Consider the following 19498-nt stretch of genomic DNA (forward strand, 5'->3'; position numbering starts at 1 on the left):
CTAGCGGTTCAGTGTGAGCATGCGCTTTGCATGCACACGCATGCTTTGCACACCTACAGTGCAACTCACCTTCTGCTGCAAGCCCTATGTGTAAAACAGCTGACGCACGGCAATCGGCTATGCCGCACAGAACAGCTAAGGTTGAAAAGCAGGAAATAAAGGTCAGAAAAGAGCCGGGGCGAGTGGAAGGGCCCAGCAGCTGATCATCGGAGCAAACTGGTTTGCTCACAGATGATAGTTGGAGTTACCGGTTTGGCTGAACCGGACCGAACTGGTAAAATACCACTACTGGGTGGAATACTATTTCACTGAAGAAACAGAAAAGGATTGCAAAAACTTGTGTAATGCTACACTAAAGAATCAAACAAATGCCAAGGTCATCAGCAATGGTGGGTCATGCTTGACTCAAGAGGTATAACATTATTTTTTCATTTAAGCTAAAAGATTGAACTAGTCTGAAATTGCAAGAATTATGTGCTGGAGATAGGGATATACAACTCATTATTAAACATATTTGTTGCCCCTTCTTATATCTGATAAAAGAAAAGAATAAGTACTCACAACCATTGCAACCTTATAATATCTTATTTCTAGAAAGTTTTGTTTGGCCTCATTACTTTTAAAGTGACAGCTAATTTTCAAAGAACAAAATTCGTAGAAGTTATTTTCTGGGTTTTGTTAAAACATGGCATTTCTACAAAGGGACGAGAGGCAGACCAAAAATGAAGATTCTGCTGTAAATTCTTCTACTTTGAACTAATCCAAAATACTATAAAAGTTCCTCTGTCTCATATAACTACAGATTTATTCCAATTGGCTTAACACCTGGAAGCAAGTTGCAGATGAAATTAAAGAAAAACAAATCAAAGTGAATTGAACTTTTTTGAACTCTAAAGCAAAGACTTCTTGGTTCACTCAGAGTTCAGTTTAATTTCTCCACAAGAAGATCCGTAAAAGAATCTTATACACAAACCAGTAGAAAGTCTATTGATTTCTCTAAAGAAACAAGAAGTGTCCTACCCACCCACCCCCCAAAAAAACCTCCTTAGCATTTATTTGATTTTAATGAGATTTTAATGAGATAAATTTGAGTTTACTGAGAAACTCAGAGCAGAAAATGAAGAAAGGTTCTGGAATTTTTATTGAAGGACATTTCTACACCTTATTTTAAGGTGTAGTATAGTAGATAAGCTACCAGACTAGAAATCAGGAGTCCAGGAGTCGAAATCCAACTGGATGACCCTGGGCCAGTCACTGTCTCTTAACCCTAGGAGGAAGGCAATGGCAAGTCACTTGTGAAAATGTTACCAAGAAAACTGCAGGGATTTGTTCAGGCAATCGCCATGAATCAACATTCAAAGGCATCTGTGTGCATGTACATACACACACAGAGAAAAACCTATAAAGTCCCTAAAAGAATCCTTCATTGAATCTGTGGCAGATGTCCGTCTGAAGATGGTTATGCTGCTGGAAATTCAACAATTGGTACCTGGGAAACGACTATATTCTTCACTGGAGATGTTTAATGGGGGTAAGAAGACCTCAGGAAATTCAAATGCTACCGTAGAAGACAGACTAGTGTTGTGGCTGAATAGTAAGTACTAAAATAGGAATAATTTAATCCATTTTTATTTTATTTTGTCGAATTCACTGTTTGATAATAATAGCAGCAGCTGTGTACATGAATGTTTTGAAATTAAAAAAAAGGATTTTAGAATGTAATCTGATGGTTCTAAATAACGTTTTGGAAAGCAATGTGGCAGACACAAATGGAAGCATCAGAAATAAATTCAAGAGCCAGAAAATTTTCACTTAACATCTCCCCTCAGCCCTCTTATGTATTGTCTACAAGCTGCATAAAATTGTCCTTGAATATATATGCTTAGTATATCTCTATTTTTTTAAAATTAAATCAAATCAAATCTTTTTAAAGACTTTTGGGTCAGGGAGCAGAAAAATAAATACACAAACTTGTCATTATTATGAATAAAACTTAAAATAGTTAAGACTTAAGAAGAAACAGGAGTTAAATAAATAAAACATAGAGGAGAGTAGAATAGAGCAGAGTAGAGTAGCATCAGTGGTGGGTTGCAAAGAATGTTTATCACCGATTTGGTGGGCGTGGCTTGGAGCGTGTGCTTTGCACATGCAAACACGCTTTGTGCGTGCATGCCAAACACGCACTTCGCACATGCGCCGAGGCTTTCCGACTCGCCTCCTGCAATCCTGCACTCTCGCTTCAAGCAGCTCACGCAGAGCAATCTGCTGCGCCGCGCAAAGCAGCTGCACTTCAAAAGCAAGGAATAAAAGTCAGTATGGAAGCCCTGGTGGGCAGGTGGGCCCAACAGCAGAGTGTCAGAGAGAACCAGAGCTTTGCGCTACCGGTACGCCAAAACCGGGCTGAACCGCTAGAATAGCACCACTGAGTAGCATAGTGTAGAGCAGTGGTTCTTAACCTTTTTGAAAGATTGAGCCATTGAGGAAGTTATCATTGGTCCCCTACCCCAACGTAACCCCCCAATCACAACACAGGGAAATAATTCTTCAATTTATGCAAACACATTTTTTGTTTTCTTTAAAATTGTCATCAGGACATATCGATGCAAATAATTTATTTCCAGTTTTTTTCCCATATCTCAACTGTGCGAAAAATTCTGATGCCACCCATCACTTTACTCCCAAACTTCGTGATACATGTATTTCATTATTATCTTATTTATTCAAGACACTGAAATGCAATGACCACTGAAAACAAAATTCAACTGCAAGAAAATGAAATGCCCGAAAAAACCCGGTAACATTTAATGATTTAATTAAAAAGTGAATTTTAAGACGCAAAAAGAAATATTAAAAGGGCATAGGAACAAACCGCAATGCAGGAACTGGGAATTTCAAGACGAAAACTCTGAAACTAAATTAAGATTTGAGGAAAATATATATTCATGCACACTGTAAAAAGGGCTAAAAAGACTCAAAGAAAATTTTTACAGAAGGAAAGCAACAAAAATCAGAGCGACAAATTTAATGGGTAGAGTGATAGAGGCTGCTGCGCAAAGTGCGTGAAGATGAGCACTGCATATTCACATATGTATGGCGTTCTGTACTGAAGCTAGCTGGAGGAACATTTTAAAACCCAGCTCAATCCACTAATAGCGAACGATCTGATGTTTTTGTACGACAGATATACAGCGGTTCACTGTACGAAAAAACTCTCAAAAGCGTCCCCAAAACCTCTCGCTCCATCACCCCCATATCCCCCCCCTTCCATTCCTTCGCCCCCGTGTCGCCCCTTCTTGTTCCATCATCCCCCCTGAAAAATGAAATCGCCCCCCGGGGGGGGGGCAATATCACCCAGGTTAAGAGCCACTGGTGTAGAGTACGGTAGAGTAGAACAACTATTTCATAAAGTCATTTTCTCAAGAGTAGGACTTTTATAACTTTCTCTAGAAAATCATTGCAGTATATAGTCTCCTGCTTGAGCAGGGGGATGGACTAGAAGAACTTCAAGGACCCTTTCAACCTTATTATTCTAATGTTCTACGAATTAGGGTCCCTGCTTCATTCTGACCACAAAAACGGTATCTGTCAGTGAATGGGATGTATGAATGTAGCACCCATCTAGTAACATAGGGAGTAAAGCCTTGATAGGATACAAACGGAAAGCTTAACGTGATACTGCACAACCAAGATTGAATATGGAAGGATGAAGAGTCTTCAAGTCACAACACACCATTAAAAATTGTCCACAACATCTAATTTTTTCTCTAATAGAACTCAGCTTTAGAGTTGTCTCTAAGCCCAGGGCAATAGCAGAGTACATAGGGAGGCTGAAATAATAGCATAGATTAGCTAGGGCAGGGGTGTCAAACTGAAGACCTGCGGGCCATATTCGGTCCATGGGGGCTTAGATCTGGCCCATGGGGACACCCTGGAAACAGTGAAGGACCACCCTGCAGTGCCTCTGCCTGCAAAAATGGGCTCTCAAGCTCAGTTTTCACTAGCAGAGGGTTGCAGGAGGCTGTCGCAGCCGAAAACGGAGCTTGGGAGCCCATTTTCACTGGCAGAGTGCTCAGGCCACCATCGGCACTGACACGAGGGACATTGAGGTGGCCAAACCCCCTGGGCATGCCCTCCCCGATGTCAAACACAACCTTGATACAGCCCTCAATGAAATCAAGTTTGACACCCCTGAGCTACAGTTTTTTACTTTCTTCTTGGGTGAAAAATCATTAAGGAGAATTAATAAACCAGTGAAACACTGAAAAAATAAAAGAGAATTTAACTTAGTTAAGGAGGCAGTGCCAGATAGTGAAAACCCAGACAATTTCCAAGAGATGTAGGGTTTTTTTTTCCAGACTTGTAGCTACAGATCCATCTGGATTGATTACACAAACCAGCAATCTTTTTGTTTATTTGTTTTAACTTCTTTAGGTCCCACAGCAATATCACTGATATTTTCCAAAAAACCCGAGTATCCTTGGACATATACATGAAATATAGAATGAATCATATTAATGCCTTTTCTGTCTAGAGCATTTAATCCATTTTCAGAATCCTTAGCCAACTGTTATTCCCCTTATATGTTTGGAGCTTAAATCCCATCATCCATCATAAGCACTGCTGTCTTGGGACTATAGGAATGCATTGCAATCCATCTGAGGCAGGGGTGGGATTCAAATTTTTTAACAACTGGTTCTGTGGGCGTGGCTAAGTTGATGGACATGGCTTGGTGGTCATGTTATTGGCTGGACATGACCAACTCAATATCACATACATCTCCTTGCCTGGCCTCTCATGACTGTGGGGATGCTGCAACAGTCGTAAGTGTGAAAAATGGTCCTAGGTCACTTTTTTCCGTGCCATTGTAACTTTGAATGGCTATTCCACACAAGCAAAGTACCAGCAAAGGAGGGGAAAAAAACTCCAGAGAAGTTCCAGAGACAGGAAGTCTAGTCCTGCCAAGAATGTAATAAGGGTTAACGGAGAGGCAGTTTCTGTAAGCAACACCAGAATGTTTCCTTCCTGTCTTCCTTACAGGATTAGGCCAGTCATTTCTTCTAACAACCGGTTCTCCGAACTGCTTAGAATGTTAACAACCGGTTCTAGCGAATAGGTGCGAACTGGTAGAATCCCAACCCTGATCTGAGGGCTAAAAGAGGGCTACCCAAAAGAATGACTTTGGACAAGGAGGTTTGGAGTACAGATACAGACACACTCATACAATTTGATTATGGTACGTGTTGCCATCGAAGACGTTTGTCCGTTGACAATTGGTCACGATATGCACTGAAGACGGTGTTTGATTTCGTTGTACAAGGTGCAATGACAATAAAGTAAACGAAACGAAACTAAATTGCAATGTCGCATTTATTCCTTTAGCATTGCTGCTCTAGAATGCTAGGCCAAATAGATTTTGTTATCCTGCTGTTTTACTCCATAAAAATAGAGCTGTGTACTGTTCCAATCAATGGAATCTTACACAATAACATGAACTTCAACATTCGTAGAAAGAATTCATCCTTATAATACGACGGCCGAACACAAGTTTTACAAGAAGTGCCTGACTGCCATTGAAAACAAGAGGCTGACTTTTCTGTCTATATTATTCATTTATGTCCACTCTTATAAATGGCCGGACCAGAGGTGGTATTCAGCAGGTTCTGACCAGTTCTGGAGAACCAGTAGCGGAAATTTTGAGTGGTTTGGAGATCCAGCAAATGCCACCTCTGACTGGCCCCGCCCCTGTCTATTCTCTGCCTCCCAAGTTCCAGCTGATTGTCTGGGTCTTCTTTGGTTGCCCTGCACAGGAGAACGGAGCTGGAAAGCAGGTTAGTGGGGTCAGAAGGGAATGGGATCCTTTTCTTGCCATGCCCACGAAGCCACGCCCACAGAATCGGTAGTAAAAAAAATTTGAATCCCTCCACTGGGCCAAACAGACAATTTTGGAAAACTGAATAACGTTGCATAACTTCTTTTGTTAGATATAAATATGGTAGATCAGGAGAAGAAACTACAGGTGGATCACATTTTTGGTAGCCAACATTCCCCCCCACCACAAAATTTGATTCTAGCCTTTGATGTTTCATTATAATTTTAAGAAACACAGAGAATATTTGCTGCTGATATTCTACAAAAAGAAAAAAAAAAGGATGAAGAAGTCTTAAGCAGTTGATACTGGACATATTTAACATATTACTGGTTACTAAAACAAATATCATTTTTTATCCGAAATTATGATACAGTCTACAGCTGTTGGAAATGGCATCTCGATTCCAAATGAGTCATAAAGTCCTTGGCTAACATCCAGCTACAATTTTAGAAGAAAACCTTCCTTCTTTGGAACCAGTGCTTCAGATAAATCTTTCAATCCATAACCCTAGTTGTGGAAGGTAAGACATTAGCTTTAGAATTGTTTTTAGGGGAAGGGAAGGAGAGCAACCTAGCATATTATTCATCTTTTCACCTTTGAGCATGTTGAAAATCTGGAATAAGACATAACAGCACCTCTATGCATTTTGTAAAGAATGCGAGGCTTCTGTAGATATACTCCCAGTAGAGTAATTGAATAACTATGTAGTTTGGGCTGGAATAACTCCAATATTCTACAAATACTGATCAGCATGAGTCAACACACTTGATCTTCAAGTTTGTCTATATTGAAAAAGCAATGATGTAATTACACACACACACACGTATGTATGTATGTATGTAGGTAGGTAGGTAGGTAGGTAGGTAGGTTTGAATGAATTTACACAACAGGTTTGTTATCCGATTTAGGGCCATACTTGGCTTTGGGACCACATTTATATCCACATCTGGATTTTTTTCCCCCGTTGGGGTTCTCTGACATTTCTTATGTTTGCTGAGGAGAGAGATGAAGAAGACAGACTATCCTCATCTGTAGACTATACAAAACAAATGGCCAAAGTACCGTAGCACTGTGACAAGGTGGATCTAATTTAAATCAAGTCGATCTAAATCATGATTTAAATCACTAGTAAAAAGGCTTGATTTAAATCAACTCGATTGAAATCGTAATTTTCCAAGAGCAACTATCACCTCTGTCCTGGAGTGGCTCCTCCTCTGACTCGCTGCTGACTCATCGGCAGCCCCAGTATTGCAGAATATACAGCCTCCTGCTACATAACTAAGCTCCATTTCGTGCCGAATAAACTAAATTATTAATGTATCTTAAATAGAAAACCATCATTAGATAGATTTGTAACCCAAAAGCATTTTATTAAAATAAATTTGATAAAAATAAAAAAATCCAATTTAAATAAAAATAATAATCTGATTTTATTTTATTTATTTTTTTAAAAAAATCATCAATTTTTATCCACTTTGCACTCTGGCTAATTCCATGTTGTTTACCAGTTGAAGAGATTAATGTTGCACAATAAAGTTTTTTTTTCCAATATGTGGAGGAGTTCTGTGGTCTAGGCCCACACAACAACCACAAGATGGGCAAGCTCTTATTTCAAGTGCCTAAATCCCACACAAGGCTTCTTAGAATACAAATTTTCTATTATTGGAAGCACTAGGACGTAAAGAAAGTGGATTAGTCCTAAAATTATTTAAATAGCAATAGCACTTAGGCTTCTACATCACTTTATGGTGCTTTATAGCACTCTCCAAGAGGTTCATAGAGTTGGCATATTCTCCCCAATAATCTGGGCCCTCATTTTACTGACCTTGGAAGGATGGAAGAATGAGTCAACCCTGAGCCAGTCAGGATTGAATTCTTGGCTTTGGGCAGAGTTAGCCTGCAATAGCGCATTCTAACCACTGTGCCATCACTGCTCAATGGCTAAATGGCGGTAGTGGTTTTGTTTTTTTAAATTAGAATAGCTAGAGAAGCAGTATGTGTACTACCTGTGCAGCGTAATCTGCAAATCAATTAAACATAGATACTTCCCCCACCCCCGATCTTAGGTTACTGAATAACAATTAAGAATAGAGAAAATTTGTCTGAGGGACAATCATGGTTTCTTCAGATCAAAAGGACAATATTTAGTATTTCATACCCTGTGTTGGTTAATAACCACAATAAACTTAATTAAATCTTTAATACTACCAATTAATATATGGTAAAAGTGTCTGATTAGATTCAACTTTCAGAATTTGTAACCAGATAATACTTGTATAAGACTACACCAACCAAGAACATATAAACACAGCAACATGTTTCTTATACACTCTGATGAAGGACAATTTCCCATGTACCTTACCTCTCATTGTAAATTATATTATTATATTATTTTAATAATATAGTAATGTGTATCATATCAAATTAATTTATTTGATTCTTTTTTATTAGTTTTATTGTTTTAAATGAGATTTTATATTCTGTAAGCCACCTTGAGTTGCCATGTGTGAATAGGTGGCAATATAAATTCAATAAACAAACAAACAAATGAATAAAAGGCTCATAAAAGAAGAGTCAGAAATCAAATAGCTTCCTAGTCCCCTGCTGTTAGTTATTATTCGTTTTCAAATACCCCGATGAGAAATTAGATATTGTAAATATTGATACTTACAATATCAAGTGTCTGCTCTGCTTCTATTTGACATAGTCTGTTCCACCTAACAATTTTACCGGCTATTTATAGCTTTGAAACTATTTCCCAAATAATAATGTGTGTCCTTCTGCCGTTTCTTTATGCCAATAGAGTACGTTTTAGATTTGAGACCAAAGATACACGTAAAACCTCTGACTAATTTATCTGGCCAGAAATTTCTTCACATGAAGGTTCTGTAGCACTCCAGATATTGCCTTTTTTCTCCTTCCAGAGACCTGGTGAGTAACCACCGTATCTTTCCATAGATGCAAGCATATTACTCCTGGGAATTAATCTGGTTCTGTATGAAACCGAGGAAATAAGCAAAACAAAAATAACAAGCACTTTTCTTTCCTCAGTTACATGTGACCAGACAAGTTTCTAGTCAATAGTAATGTACAAGAAAGACTTACTTGAGTTGTTTATGGTTCCATTGGCACGTTACGAACAGAGCAACATAGATGTTAAATGGTGGGGACATGACGAAGCTATAAGTACATAAGAGCTATACGCAGTATGTTTTAATCAACTTGCCCATTCGTTGTTGTAAATAGAATACTAAGGAGAAATATGATGGGCAGAATAAATCTGAGAAAACAATGAAAAAGAGAAAATTTATAGGGGTAATCTATCAAGCAGAAGATGAAGAGCTAAAAACATGAAGACTGGATCATAGAAGTTAAGTGCGAGCTTACAATAAATACAGTACAATCACTGAAGAAAGCGCATTCTTCAGAGGAATTTGCAGTCAAATATTTGACAGCAGGCAGAAATGGAGCAGGCAGACAGAGCAGAACAGAGCACTGCAAGTTATGAAGATAAGCAAAAGCAGATGTCACCAGAATGCTCAAAAATCCACATAAAGTAACACGTGGAGAAAAAACCAATATCCTGGAATGGGATGAATTGTCTGAAGAGAGTGAAGGTATCTCTTGACCTTAAGCTTTTGAAAAGAATGGCTCAGAGTATACAAGGACACTTGAAATCCACTTCAATCTCCCTCCATCCTAAAAAGCCTGCAGGCATGTTATTAAACAAGAGGATAAACATGTCTTGCATGCTGAGAAACACTGCTATTTATACAGAGCAAGAAAACTCAGGTTGATGATCAGGAAGTCACAAAGATATAGAAGTAACAGAAAGGTCAGTGGACTCATAAAACTAGCAAAGAGTCCAAATAAATTAGATAATGTGTGTTTCAGCAGACTCAAGCCCATGGAATTTATCTAAGCACAGAGGTCAGGAACAAGATATTTGTATGGATGGATAGATTCACATATAACTGTGGGTTGTAGTAGCTAATCTGTTAATACTATACCTTCAAACACAAGGCTACAATGTGTAGGAAGTTAGCACCCACCCCTCTCCTAGAAAAATGAAATATTTTAGGATATATTAAAAAGGGCAGAATATTTTCCCCTAAAAGAGAAGTAGAAACTCAGAAAGGCAGAAACTCAGCCCCCTTACTTTTGTCAACCTTCGCCATTAAGGCCTGAGCTAGTCTATTCTACATAACAAAAGAGCCCTCTACCCATCTCAACACATGGCTTCTGGGAATATTACCACCAAGCCCGAAATTGACATATGTGTAGCCATTTTAGTTAGGCTTAATATATATTATTTTTCTTACTTTCTCTTTGGCAGTTATGGGGGAAGGGTTTGGGGCTTGCCACAATCCTAAGCTGGGGGGAGGAATGGAGATAGAGAGAGTTGTTTAGGCTAGGTGATTCTTCTTCCCATGGGAAAACGAGCTGTCCATGCTTAGGCCCCTTGAGATAGAAATTTTTGACATCAGGCAACATTGAATTACTTCTGTTGGAGAATGTGACTTTTGGAGGTTGTTTCTAACTTCTAATATTGTGGGGTAGTTCCAGGTTATGTCAGATCCAGAATTACCATGGACTTTGCCAGTTTGATGCTTTCCTAAACAAAAGAAATTGTTTTGGAAGATGGACTTTGCTTTTTTCTTTTAAAATGTATTTCATCACTTGGAAACCTGACATTTACATCATCCAGCAAGGCTCAACCAAGCCTGGGATTCAGGACAGCCTACAGAGTTGTCCCTGCATGGCCCCATGGGAGTCTGACAACCAATCAGAATACAGGCTCAAATTCAAATCCCAATAGAGGGCATAAAACTCAGGTAGCCTCAGCATCTCGCCCAGGGGTGGGATTCTACCAGTCCGCACCTATTCGCTAGAACCGGTTGTTAACATTCTAAGCAGTTCGGAGAACCGGTTGAGAAGGAAAGAAGATAGTAGGAAGGTTGGTCAAGTAAGGGGTAGATGATTGAGCTGGTGAGATGTGTAGTAACAATGTAAAGGGAAGGGAAATTTTTTGGATCTAATAGACGTTTAGATTTGAACAAATTCCCCACCTATCTGAAGACTTAGATGGGATCAAGGCTCCACTCTTCAGGTAGTCCTTGACTTAGTGAGACATTTGCTCAGTGAGTTTTGCTCCATTTTGTAAGCTTTCTTTCCACAATTGTTGAGTGAATCCCTGCTGTTGTCAAGTTAGTAGCGGTGTTGTTTAGTGAATCTGACTTCCGCATTGACTTTGCTTGTCAAAAGGTCCCAAAAGATGATCACGCAACTCTGGGACACCACAACCATCATCAATATGAATCAGTTTCCAAGAGGCTGAATTTTCATCATGTGACTAGGGGGATGTTGCAAAGGTCATAAGTGTGAAAAATGGTCATAAATCACTTCAAATTCCTCACTATTTTTTTAATATCTTGACTGTAATTGCAAGTAGGGCCACCAATCATTAGTTATTACCTGGTCTTGCAATTCCTGTCTATTTTTTTTAATTTACCTTGATTATCTAAAATCTTCTTATATCTGGCCATCTTATCTACATCCATAGTGTTAGGGTAAATCATAGCTTCCATAGTGGAAAGCCGACTTGGGATTTTCAAATAATATTTTTGTTTTATTTCTCTCCATTTTTATATCAAAGTGTCTCCTATTTTGTGTCTATAAAATATAAATGAGATTATGTACTTTTATCCCACAAGAAGGCATGCCACCCTTTTTGTAAATCATGCCCTTCAAACGTTAATATTCTTTTCTTTTCTTAAATTAATCTTTCATCCCTACTAATATCGCTGCCTTATAATAGAGTTCCCAGTCAGGGAGTCCAAAACCACCTCTGTTTCTATTGTCCTGCAGGTCTCTTAATTTTATTCATGTCTTCCTACCTGACCAAATAAATTTTGTGGTAAGTCTATTTAATTATATAAAAAATTTTTTTATCTAATTTTATTGGGATTGTTTGGAATAGGTAAAGTATTTCTGGTAAATATTCATTTTGATAGTTGATATATGTCCTAATACAGATAATTGTAAAGTTCCCCACCTTTCCAAATCTTTTTTAATTTGATGAAATAATTTCACATAATTGTCTTCTTTTATTGAGGAGCATCTTGCCATTAGCCATATTTATGGTCATAAATCAGTTCTTTCGGTGGTGTTATTACTTTAAATAGTCATTAAGTGAACTGTTGTAAGTTGAAGACTACCTGTATTATATTTGTTTACCAAGTTATTTATTGAAGAAATTTATATGACTTACTCTGGAAAAAAGTTCTGTAGATTTTGCTTACAAAGCTGTTTAATGTCTTTACCCGAAGGACTCTTAAAATTGATTTGTTTCATTAAAATAATCTCTCCATATCAAATTTTCTCAAGATAACTAGAAAATTGTGAGATTATATTTGAACTCAAGCTTAAGGCTATGAAACCAGAACATGAATAGTTTCTATTGCACCTGGCTCAATGTAATAAAATCAAAAAATGGACAATGGTCATTTTATTTTATCTATCTATCTATATATATATAAAAGCGAAATACCACTCATGCATCATCACAAAATCTCCAGAACCGTAAAGCCCACAAACTTCAAATTTGGCCCTTATGTTCCTCTTGACTTCTAGGTGCTCACTAAGAAAAGATTTTTTGAAATGACCATCAGTATTTCCTTTATTATTATTAACATGCTAAAGGAGTTCTACTTCCCCTCCGACCTGAAAATAAATCTGTTCCAAATTCAAAACACAAGCAGAGGAGAGGAATTTCGGTTTCAGTTGCAGAGCAGCAACCAGCTTTAGTACAGAACAGTTGAGCTAAGCCACGCCCAGGCTCCTTGCTGTCTCCTTCTTGCTCACACAGCTAATACTGTTTTAGTTTCCAAACAGCCCTCAATTCTCTCACACACTGACAGGACGCTAGCCAGATGAATACTAATGGATGCTGATAGACAGAGGCAGGATTTTTACTCCTTATTTTCCTCCCCCAAAACTAAGCACAGGTATGAGCTAGTAAATCAATAAAGTAGCTATTGATGATCTCCTAAGTTAGTTTAGTTTCTAAATGAAACCAGGAAAAAAAAAATAACTGGGTAAGTTTTAGAAATATAACATTTTTACCACCAAATCAGAATCTGGATCTAACAATTCATTAAATGAATTTAATTGTCAATCTATTCCTTACCATTGGTAGTAACTAAGGATGTTGTAAGTGCTAATACCTTGGAGTCATTTCATGGAGTTCTTAGGGAATTTGAAGAGAAGTGAAATTCTACATAATATTAAATATGATTATTTCGTCCCCTAAGAGGTATTTGCTGGTTACCTTTCTTTGGGAACAGGCAATTGTTCTTAATTAAGAGAGGCGGATTTGAATAGAGCACAGCCCTTGACATATTTGAAGTTTGTTCTCCTGCTATCAGATAAATACAACAGAACATACTGACCTGCCACCCTCCATGACTAAACTGTTTGCAAGGTTAAAAGGGAAAGGGAGTGGGGAATCTGTGTTAATCTCTTGCAGTCCTAATTTTAATAAAAAGTAAATATTTTTGTAAAACCATTTCAAAGTCTTCCACTTTCAACTGCGGCAGGTTGAGATTAGCAAAAAGCCCCAAGTGGGCTCTTAAGGTTAAACATGCTATTTGTTTCTGTCTTTCAAATTTCATCTGAGTGTGTTTTGCAGATAAGTATAAACCGGGCAAAGCTCAAACTCCTTTCCTTTGACGTTTTACCTAGAAATGAAAAGCAGTGGGTGGAGGAAAAAAAAATTAGCAGTAATCCCCCTTCACAGATTATTAATTGTGGTCTTCTCCTGTTTCCAAAACCAATCAAGCATTTTATTTTGCTTAAGGAGGCAGATTCTCCAAATTCTCATTCCTTTGCTGCCAAGATGCTTATATAAGTAAAGCAAATAATTGGTCACTGATACTAGATAATTCCAACCTGACTTTTAGGATTCACCACATTTTCGCTGGGGTGGTTAACTTCTTCTTTTTGTTTTATACCTCACACAAAGAAGAAATTATATGTTCAGGTATGTAAAGCCATCAGCTATAAAGCATCATGAATTTTAGACAGATTTGAGTTTCTTAAGTCTTGGCAAACATAAGTGTATTTCGATAACAAATAATAGTTGCCATACAGTCTGTTTAACCTAGTACAAAGAAGCCCCACACTGACTGTTAGGGAATGTCCACACATCAAGGTCTCCATCTTTGCTTTTCAAATAGACAGCTATTTAAAGTGACAATTACCAAAACATTTTAGGGAGATATTTACGCGCGCGAGATTTGAACACAATGGTCAGATATGGGAGATTCATTCTATATTTATTTATTTTTATTTTTTATTCATTTATTTTATTTATTTATATTTATTTATTTTTGTCAATTGCTTACAAGATAATAGGTATAAGTAAAAACATAGTTATGAATACATAGATACATATAAGAAAAAGAAAAAAGAAACAATAAGACAGGAACGGTAGGCAAATTGGTGCGCTTAAGCATGCCCCCTACAGACCTCTTAGGAAAGGGGTAAGGTCAATAGTAGACAGTCTAAGGTTAAAGTTTTGGGGGTTTGGGGAAGAAACCACAGAGTCAGGTAGAGTATTCCAGACACTGACCACTGTTGTTGAAGTCGTATTTCCTGCAATCAAGTTTGGTGCGGTTAACCTTGAGTGTGTATCTATTGTGTGCTCTTGTGTTGTTATGGCTGAAGCAGAAGTATTCATTGACAGGTAGGACATTGCAATGTATGATTTTATGTACTAGACTTAGATCGGACCGAAGGCGGCGTAGTTCTAGATTTTCTAGGTCTAGAATTTCAAGTCTGGTGGCATAAGGTATTCTGCAACAAGTAGAGGAGTGGAGAACTCTTCTTGTGAAATATTTCTGGACTTTCTCTACTGTGTTAATATCAGATATGTAGTGTGGGTTCCAGACTGATGAGATGTATTCAAGTATTGGTCTAGCAAATGTTTTGTATGCTCTAGTTAGTAGTGTAATATTACCAGAGAAAAAGCTACATAGGATTAGGTTAACAACTTTTAATGCCTTTTTGGCTATGTAGTTACAGGGGGCTCTAGCACTTAGGTCAGTAGAGATGAGTACTCCAAGATCCTTGATGGCGAACCTGTGGCACGCATGCCACAGGTGGCACGCAGAGCCATTTGTGTGGGCATTCAAGCCCCAGCCAAACTTACCTGCACTGCGTATGCGCAGTGGTTGGTTTCACAACTCCTTTCAACAAGCAGCTTTCATTCTCCAGATGCTGTGAGTGTACAATTCTGATCGTTCCTGAACTATTCCATATAACTCTACCTTCCTTCACATTACAATCAACCTCACTGGTATCAATCTCACAATGATCTCTGACTTTACAAGTGCTTCCTTATGAAACTCCATTACATAATTTCAATCCCATCTTGAAGCCAAGCTGAAAAGTTTTGACAAGCTGTGAAGACTTTGTTAAACAGTACCAATGCTAACTTGTATCAGTTGAAACAAACCAGAATGCCGTCCTTAGCCTGTCCTTGGTGATATTCTCTTCTGGTTAAATTTAAATCGGTCTCATTGGAGTGTTGACTTTCTAAAATATACAGAGGAAGGAAATTCCTTTCCATTCTTAGTTTTATTATGGATTTACAAGATTTAATTTGGGCAGCTGATCTTCTTTCTAAGAATATTTTCAGTCAGAATAATATAAGGTTTGATTTCGTCTGCATGCTATTGTGCCACACATTTCAGTAAATCAACCTGTCTTCAATAGATAAGTCTTCAACCATCAAATCACACTGAAGTTCTAGTTAGTTAAATATAGCAGAAATTATGAACATTTTCTGTTCCAAAGTAAAAGCATCACCCAAAGAAGAATGGGATATCTCACAGAAATCTATGCCAGCAAAGTGTTCTGCCTATTACATTTGTATAACAAATGCAATTTGCATTGTTTGCATTGTTTAGCTATGAGCTAAGTTGCTCATCAGGAATTGCATCTGGTATATTTATGTACGTAGTTTCTGTAATCAAAAGGAGAAGAGCTATGTGTAGTTTTTCATCCACCGTGCAGCTGTTCATGTGAATGGATTTTATGGTGTGTTGTTCATGCAAATAATACTTTTAAAAACTATATAGTTTCCTCGCATCATCTAAGCAACGTTTAATATGTAATCTTCCTTAAAGCTTGCCTCTGGACTGTTGAGATACACATAGGATTATTTGTCCTGCCAGGAGCTCATGTAGGTGTACAGTATATGAAAGACTACTCTTCCCACCCTTTTCAATATAGAGGCTGGGTTTTTATGTGCAGAAGACAACATTGCTGTCATATTGATTTTCCAATCAACTTATTTTCCAAAGCACCAAAGGCAAGACAACAAACAATGGGTGGAAACTAAACTAAACTAAGGTCTTCCTCTCATAGACAACCCTCTTTATTCCAAGAGCTGACGAGGTCAGAAGTGAATAAATGGGACCTGACTAATTTGGTTACAACTACACTGCATAGGAATCAAATCACTTCCACTGAGAAATGAGCAGTTATTAGTCTGTTTTAAAAATTGGAGAAAGAGATGTAAAATCTGAACGTGAGATTGCTAGAAACAAAGTGTGAATCCTTGTGTTGTCAGGAACTAGTTTTCCACAGTCTTTTCCAGTACATGTAACGTCTTTTAATTTCTGGTTGTTAGCTTTTCAGTTCGTGTATTACTCTGAGAGAATTCAGGAATACAGAAATCTAGCAAGACAGTTTGAATCTTTCAGCGATTACTGAATTGTTGAGTTATATTGCCCAAATGAAATCACAGTAAAGTTTAGTATATAAACTGATACAGAATTAATTAGGAACATTAAAGTTCTAAAGGCTTTGAAGATTATATCCACTAGAAGTTATCAAACAGACTGGTCTATGCTACTTGAATTATGACAATGACATTAACAGGTCATCTAGCAAAAGAATAGAAATGTGATTTTATTTTAAAAGATGTACATATTTCTTGATATGGTGACTGCCGTGAGGTTTGTACTTCCTAAGCATTGGAAAGGAATGCTGACTGTTGAAGAGTGGATTTTAAAATTGACTGAATTATCAGAGATGGGAAAATTAACTGCCTTGATTGGAGACAATGGACTGGACAACTGTATAAGTGACTGGAAGGCATTTGTGGACTTTATATGTGTTAAATACAATAACAGATGGTTAACAGAGGATTTTGAAGATTAGTGTCATGTTTGGTTTAACTTGTTGACTGTTTCTCCACCCCACCCCCCTATTTTTCACACATATATAAAATCATTAGATATTGAGTCAATTTGATTATTAGAACTTTTCCCTCCTGGAATATTTATTTATTTATTTATTTATTTGTTTATTTATTTAACATAGCATTTTTATTAAATAAGGATGGGAAAGCTTATAACTATTTGTAGACCCGTTATGTAAAGGGGAGGAAGGAGAATCCATCAGGTTTTTTAAAATTTTCTTTTCAGAATTTAGCCAACGTGGATTCTTTATGTTTAATATTAGGTTTATTTGACATTTGGGTCATACTTTTCCCCTTTTTTCCCCACACGATTTTTTTTCTTTTTGTTGTTAGTGTTGGATGTACCTTATTCCCCCTTTTGTTTGTGTTTTACTCTTGTTGATAAAACAAAATAAATATTCAAAAAATATACATATTCAGTCACGAATCATTCTGTCTGTGCAGTTCATGAAAAGAGAAACAGTTTTTCAAACTAATGATGATAACTCATTTCCCCTCTAAACATGACTGATGTTTATTATATTAGTATTATTAATATTGTCATGTTATCATCATTAATGCTCCATTAATGCTCATATTTAGACAGTACCACTTTAAAAATTTTCAGGATTCTTGAAACACTTTGGCTCAAACATACATAAAAAGTTATGTATTGTCAGGAGTGGGATTCTACCAGTTTGCACCTATTCACTAGAACCGGTTGTTAACATTCTAAGCAGTTTGGAGAACTGGTTGTTAGAAAAAATTACTGGCCTAATCCTGTAAGGAAGGCAGGAAGGAAACATTCTGGGGTTGCTTACAGAAACTGCTTCTCCGTTAACCCTTATTACATTCTTGGCAGGACTAGACTTCCTGTCTCTGGAACTTCTCTGGAGTTTTTTCCCCTCCTTTGCTGGTACTTTGCTTGTGTGGAGTGACCATTCAAAGTTACAATGGCACTGAGAAATGACCATTTTTCACACCTTACGACTGTTGCAGCATCCCCACAGTCATGAGAGGCCAGGCTAGGAGATGCGTGCCTCAATGTGAGTGATATTGAGTTGGCCATACCCAGCCAATAACATGACCACCAAGCCATGTCCACCCAGTCACAAGACCACTAAGCCATGCCCACCAACTAAGCCATGCCCACAGAACCGGTTGTTAAAAAATTTGAATCCCACCCCTGCATATTGGGCGTTCATATCTGAAAGCTTCATTTTAATAAACTTTATTAAATGAAGTGAGTGAAACATTACCTACGAATTCACCTGCAATTTCAGCTTTTCATCTAAACCCCCATCCAAACATTTACTATTTAAGTTATTGCCATATATAGTAAGTAAGTAAGTAAGTAAGTAAGTAAGTAAGTAAGTAAGTAGTAGGTTGGTTGGTCGGTCGGTCGGTCGGTCGGTCAGTCAGTCAGTCTGTGAGTCAGTCAGTCAGTCAGCCAGCCAGCCAGCGAGTCAGTCAGTCATACTTTTCCAGACTGAGTGTGTGGTAAATGGTTTGGGACTTCAACTCCCAATTTCCAACCAAGGAGCTAACTAGGAATGTGAGGGGTTGCAGTCCCATCAGCCTTATGGGGTGACAGGTTGAAGAAGACCACTTTATTACAGTATAGATGGGAAGTCAGCGTGCAAATCCTTCCCACACAAATTGGTAAGTGTGAGAAGAGCAGCTGAGAGTAACTACCAAGGGGTAAACCTAAGGTGTGGTTGATAATGTCCATGAGAGGAGGGGGGGGGAGTGCTGAAATGTAGAATGGCATCCAAGAGTGTTGGCTGATCTCTCCTGAAACTGAATAGTGCAGCATTCACCAAGGAGAGGAAAATCCCACCCAAGTCAGCTCCGGACGAATTCCAACAAACAGGGATTACTGAGAATGGTAAATACTCAGCCAACTTAACATAAATGCCCAAGATTTTTGAGGATTTGAATAAGTTCTGCTGATATTTGCATGTCTGTGTATTTGTCCACAAATGTTGCAACCCTACTTTACTATTTCATTAGAAAAAGAGTCTCTCTGTCTCTCACACACATCTGTCTGTCTGTCTGTCTGTCTGTCTATCGATCTATCATCTATCTACTGGTATCTATCTACTGGGACCTACCTACCTACCTTTCTATCTGTCTATCTGTCTGTCTGCCTGTCTACCCACCTATCTATCATCTACCTACCTATCTACCTACCTACCTGTCCGCCTGCCCGTCTGTCTGTTTGTCTGTCTGTCTACCCACCCACCCACCCATCCATCATCTATCTATCTATCTATCTATCATCTGTCTATCTATCTATCTATCTATCTATCTATCTATCTATCTATCTATCTATCATCTATCTATCTATAATCTATCTATAATCTGTCTATAATCTACCT

At 37.9% G+C, this 19498-nt stretch overlaps 1 protein-coding gene across 1 annotated transcript in view; it reads right to left on the bottom strand.

Annotated features, from left to right (window-relative positions):
* DLC1 (DLC1 Rho GTPase activating protein) overlaps positions 1–19498 on the bottom strand; it is a 304040-nt gene that overhangs the window by 89227 nt on the left and 195315 nt on the right. The gene's annotated exons all lie outside the window — the stretch shown is intronic.

The sequence above is a fragment of the Pseudonaja textilis genome, chromosome 6 (genome assembly GCF_049901715.1).
Source record: "Pseudonaja textilis isolate UNSWEBS1 chromosome 6, rPseTex1.2, whole genome shotgun sequence".
NCBI classification, from domain to species: Eukaryota; Metazoa; Chordata; class Lepidosauria; order Squamata; family Elapidae; genus Pseudonaja; species Pseudonaja textilis.